Here is a 6,303-nt window from a genome sequence, read left to right as displayed (position 1 = left end):
TACACCATGTAGTCAAAATACAACTGCGATTTTTCATCTCTTCATTTCCTTGAGTCGTACTCTTCATGGGATCTGGTATCGCACCTCCAAAGTTGTTGGCGTATTTCATCACCTTTGATGTCGTCGAATGTCTTTAAATTGAATCTTGAAATCTCCATTCTCACCTCCAATGTGAAGTGGTCTTCATGTCGTTATGAAGGGTCTTCTCGTCCTTGGTATGACTGTATCTATCCCTTGAGTCAACATCTTGGCCTTTGCAGCTTTAAAGGAATTCTTCAATCAGCTTCAGATCTCTTCGTTCATCGGGTGTCCTTCATGGATCGTTTGAACATCTCTGGATCTCCTGGTTTTGACTACATAGTGGAGAATTTCTTGCCTCAATATGGTCAGCCTTCTTGTTAGTCAATCACTTGTGAATTAACACCCCTCGATGACATGAGGATGCAAATGCAATAAAATCACAATAAAATAGACATAGAACGAAAACGGGTTAGTACACATAAGATAAACAACAAGATAGTGGATACCGTAAACATCACATAAAACCTACCCTCACATGCTGGCTACCCAATCATGCTTTAGTAGATCCTACCCGACATGATATCTACCCACATGTTTTGTCATTCATAAAAGATCCTAACCGCATGGTATCTAATTCACATGTTTTGTGCGAAAATATAAAACCTAACCGCATGCTTTTCTAGTTCTCATACTTATTGCAAAAATAAATTCGAGGAAAAGGTTAGAATGAGTTTCCCCTTCGTGTCTGCAGACAGAAATTCAACATAAGATGGGCAGAGTTTCAGTATTTCTAAAAGGGTCCTCGAATTGTCCTTTGCTGGTGCCCCTTGGGCTTGCCAAACCCTCGATCCTCGCCCATTATAGGCTTAAAACGGATCAAGTTCAATTTCGAGAGGATACATTTCCCTATGTCCATGCGAGGAAACTCAATGTTTCACTCGTAAACATAAGACATGTACCCCAGAGGTTACTTGCTAAAGCCCATGCGGAGAAAAGTAATTTTTCTCACGTAAGCGTAGCGTTCACCCCTACCTAACGGGACAGAGCACAGTTAGAAGGCTCTAAATATCAAAATGGTTGTTGCGACTGTAAAGGAGAAACCTATAATCCTTTCCCTCGATCCAAGAAACACAACAAACTAAAGTGAAGGTCAAAAAACTGAAACATGTAAATCACACGTTAGTACAACTATTTATTTGTTAATTAAAACGCAAATTAAAATGCAAACAACAATTTAAAACAAATCAGGGATCAAAAATCAAATTAAAGTGAACTTACAACTTTCGTTTGCAAAGACAATTAATTAATCGACTATAGGCCTGACTCTCTAAAAATCCCCAGCAGAGTCGCCAAGCTGTCGAAACGATTTTTAAATGCGGGGGGAGCGATTTTGAAAAACCACGTCATTTTTAATTATTCTCTTTTCAATTGAATTTTTAATTAAAAACAATGTGATTTTTAGAAAACCTCTCGTTTCGAAAATTTGGAAATCCCTTTACGATAAAAACATATGGTTCGAGGAGTCGCCACCAATCCTTGATTAGGGTGTGATTGGGCACCCAAAAATATTGTCATTTTAAATAAAAATTAATTTTAATTAAAACAACAAATTTGCGGTCTATGTTACCAAAATATGGGTTCGGGAGTCGGTTACGCGTGGAGAAGGATTAGCACCCCCACAGCGCCCTAAATCGGTACCTCGTCGATTAATTATTGTCTTTGCAACGAATTTTACAAGTTCGACTTTAATTTAATTTTTTTGATCCCTTAAAACAACAAAATGACGAATTTTATAGTATGAAAAAGAAACAAAGTAAGTTAAATTAAAATTACCAAGTCATTAGAAAGATAAAGAATATTCGATTATTTAAAAATATTGAGACCAGACCTTTAGGTCAGTTCTAACGACCTTTACTCCATAAATTTAAATAGCCGAACATTTCTTTTTCTTACACTCTCAAATTTTAAAGTGAATAAATCGAACTTTTTAATGTCACTGATGGGATACACTTGTAATTTAAAATCGTCAAAAACAACTTTCCTGTAAGTTAAGAAAAGCCATTCTGACAGTTTTAAATTAAAAGGATATTGCCCTTAATCCGGTTATGTGATTAGATCGAGTTATGCATATGAGGGTAACATGCAAAAATTAATTAAATATTATGATTAAGCTATCATGCAATGTGACATGTGAAAATTATCTACGTGTATATTTTAATTGAAAATTAGAACCATGCGCACTAACACATAATATACAAACATGACTGAAATACAAAGAAGAAAACTTAACATTTCAAACTATAAATTTTTAAAAAATAATTACAACTATTAAACAGAAGGACTAAATACTGAAACATAACTTTAATGACTTAATTACAAATAAAATAATTATTTAGGTAAAAACTAATATTATACTATGATAAACCAAAAAGTTGAAATAAAACAACTTAACATTACAAAGGACTAACATAGGAATAAAACCTAAGCAACTAGGATTAAAAAGGAACATGCAAAAATTAAAAGCCTTAATGTCTAAACAACAAGAAAAATAAATACAATTCTTGCGGGACTACAATTAAAAGATCACAAACTTACAAGACAAAATCAAAAAACACGGCAATATCAAATTGAGGACTGAAACATAACACACGAAAAATATGAAGACCAAATTTAAAAGCATAAAATATTCTATTTAGACTAAAATGGACTAAGCTGAATAAATGCATGACTACCTAGGAAATAAACCAACAATTACATGCTGGACCAAAATGTAAATTTCAACAACCGCATGGAAAATGTACAAACATATAATAATTCAAAATAACTATGTTCAAGGACTAAGATGAAACATGCAAAAACCTTAAAGTCTAATATCTAAAGAACAGAAATTAAACACATCAACAGTTTGGACTGAAATATAATAAACATAAAGCTAGAGAACCAAATTGGAAATTTACAGAATATTGAAGCAAGGGTTAAAACGAAATATCCGAGAACCAGAGGGGGCTGCGGCGTGGTTAAACCTCTCCTAGGCATGTGTTCTAAACGGCGCCGTTTTGGTCACCGAATATATGTGATATTAGGGTAAGTTTCTAACCCTAATTTCATTATCTTCTCAGCCTAAACGACCAAAGCCCCCCCCCAGCCGTCTTTTTTTCTCTCAACCCTTTCTTCTTTCTTCGTTTCCTTTCCCTCAACCCTAAATGCGACCGTGGCCTTCCCCACCTCCGCCGTAGCAGTCACCGCGGTTGCTGCCTCCAAAAGTCCCCGATGAAAGGCCAAAAAGCCCCGATGAAGAACCCCGACCTAAAACCTAACCAGAAGCCTCCTTAACCGAGCCTTAACACCTTGCTTTCAGACCACCAAATCAAAAACCTGCTAAATTAAACCCTAAACACCATGAACGGCCCCTAAGGCTCGTAAGTCTCCGACCCTTCATGTACTTCTATCTCCGGCGACCTACTACGGCGAGACTCCGACGACAGACTCCAAACCAACCAGGTAAACGACTCAACCTTTCTCCCTCTTAATATTGTATTTTGATTTTTCACGAAAACGAAGGGAAAAGTCCCTGCACACTGCTTGGTGAAATCGACTACTAATAAAAACTTTTCTTTATATTGATTCGAAATAAACAAAGGAAAGCAGACTTCATCGCTCGATTTCTCAGAAAATTAGGGAGAGAGCCCCGAACAGAAGGTAAATTAATCCTATTCCTATTCTGAGTTTCAATTTTTAATTTATTCAACAACATATATACTTGAAATGAAATTTCCAGTTGAAATGCAAATATAATACCTTGAAAATGTATAATTTTATTGATTTCTCTGCTTTTGAATTCAGAGATTACACCTCTCGTTTTTCTTTCGTATTGATTTCTTTGTAAAATTCCTTAGAAGCGTTCCTCTTTCTTTTGATTGCTGATCTCCTCTCTGTTCCTGAACCCTCCTTTGTTGGTGAATTTTCGGTTCTGTTCTTGATGGGTAATTTCTCGTTGTTCACTGCTGCCTCTTTTTTTTTTTTCATCCCCTCCCTAGACTCCCCTTTTTTATGTGTTTACTCGTGTTTTCTTTTGTTGATGCCCGTGCTTTTTTGCTTTCCAAGGTACCTCGGTTCTCTCTGCCTTGTTTGTGATGTTGCAGGCATGGGCACGGGCGTGTTGTAGGTCACGGGTGATGGGGAGCCGAGCTTGTCTGCTCGGGTATGGTCCTGGCAGGAGCTTCTGGGAGTCTCGTTCAGTGGAGCCTGGGCACAGGGTCTTCACGTGTGATGCTCGGTTGCAGTGCTTCACATGGGTGCACAAGTATGTGGGAGCCGAGGAATGCTCGGGCTTGGTGCTCGGATGGGCAGAGGAGCCTCACGTGGGGCTGCTGGTGACCTGTGCCAACAGATCCGGGTTGGGTGCTGCTTGTGGAAACCGAGCTATTGGGTGTTGTCGGGCGTGGTGCTCCACGCCAAGGCTCTGCTCACTTCTGATGCTTCACGTGGGCAACAGTTGCAACGTTTTAGAGCTGAAAATAGTGCAAAATGGGTCGAATTTGGTGATGTCCTCACCTGGGCTGCGCTAGTGTTGGAGTCCATAAATATTTGTAATCAATTTTGGACTTGTAAGATGTAAATGGACCCTTGGAACTTATTTCGGATTTGGATTGAATTTCAAATTTATATTTCGATCTCCAAAAGTAAACGTATACGATGTCAATCCAATTAAGCACCAAAGTTTCTCAATTTCCATAATTCGTCACTTGAATTAAATCTTCATCGAGCATCAACTCCTTCAAATTATTTCTTGGTCGTCTTTAAATGAATTTAAATGGCCCGGACAAAATTAGGGTATTACAGTATGAAGAGTTTCAAGATGTCTGTTATATTCATGTTGGTTCTTCTTCTTGCAGCAGATATTTTACTCCTATATATTTTCTTTTACTTATATTCTACACAAGGGACAGACGTATGATTTTATATTAATGGTGACGAATTTATAAATTTTTAAAGGAGAAATGAACTTATAAAATTTTAGGGGACAAAAACAAATTTTCAACATAAAATATATTTAAAATTTATAAAAAATTAAATTTTTTAGGGGTAAACCGCTCCCTCTGGGTCCATCCCGACTTCTGTCTACATATATATATATACTTTCCTTTTTTAATTTATATATATAATGAATTTTTTTTTTTTGTTAATCTGGGGTAAGTACAAGACAATATCTGTTTAAAGATAACTCTCAATTATTTGACATTGAATGTTCGATCTCGGGAACTCAAGAAATAACAATAATTCTTTTACTATCGAGATCAGTTGGTTCGTGCTATATGATGAAGAATTTGATTATGTTTATTATATATAATAAACATTTTTGGGATTTTAATGCACGTAGAAAAAGAAGCTGCAGCAGAGAAAATATGCAGATCAACTATGCCAATTGAAGGTTGCTATAATGAATTTTGCTTGGAACTGTGCATTTATGTGCATGGAAAAAAGGCTACCGGAGTTTGTACTTATCCTGTTTGGGCTAATTGCCAATGTACATACCCTTGTTGAATTTTCTTTTATTGTTTTTGAAATTCACTGCTTTATGTGCCCGAATCTCATTAATAATAATGTCAAAATCCTATGGATTTCTTGAACAATCTAATCTACTTTTCCTTTTCAATTACACTTTCTGAATTTTGAATCAGTTGTGTTAATTAAAGGAACAATTGCTAATTTTGAAATTAAAGCAGAATAAGAATGGTCTATAAATTGATCAATGAATTTCACACTGTGTTTGTAGGTTACCAATCGAATTAAATCCTAACTCAAATTTCAACTATATTTACCTTTTAAAATCACCGTGAATCATCACCCCGCGTTTGTTCATCAACATGTGCGACGAGTATTGTTTAGTGTCTCGTATTAGGAATGGAGCTTCATCACTGTTTTGATTGCGTCCATTAAAGGTGTTTGATGTTTTTGATGTTCCCTTAATTGGAGTTAGGGATGTTTATTGAGCGAGTCGATCGCGGGTTGTCGGATCTTGTCAGATAAGAGGGCATTTGTGTATCTTACCTCAATGCCCCTCAACCCTCCTCACGTTCTTGACTTATTTAGATGTTTTTGATGTTCCCGTAAGAAAGACAAGAGGGCACTATTTTTTATTTTTCAAGGAGTTGAAGAATCAACTTTTGAAAAAATATCTGATGCAAAGACCGCAAAACAAGCATGGGAGATTTTGCAAAATTCTCTTCAAGGTGTCGAAAAGGCAAAAAAGGTACGATTACAATCTTTAAGAGCGAAGTT

Source organism: Hibiscus syriacus, unplaced genomic scaffold (genome assembly GCF_006381635.1).
Source record: "Hibiscus syriacus cultivar Baekdansim isolate YM2019G1 unplaced genomic scaffold, ASM638163v2 tig00111503_pilon, whole genome shotgun sequence".
In the NCBI taxonomy this organism is placed as follows: Eukaryota; Viridiplantae; Streptophyta; class Magnoliopsida; order Malvales; family Malvaceae; genus Hibiscus; species Hibiscus syriacus.
Note: the sequence above shows the minus strand (reverse complement) of the source record.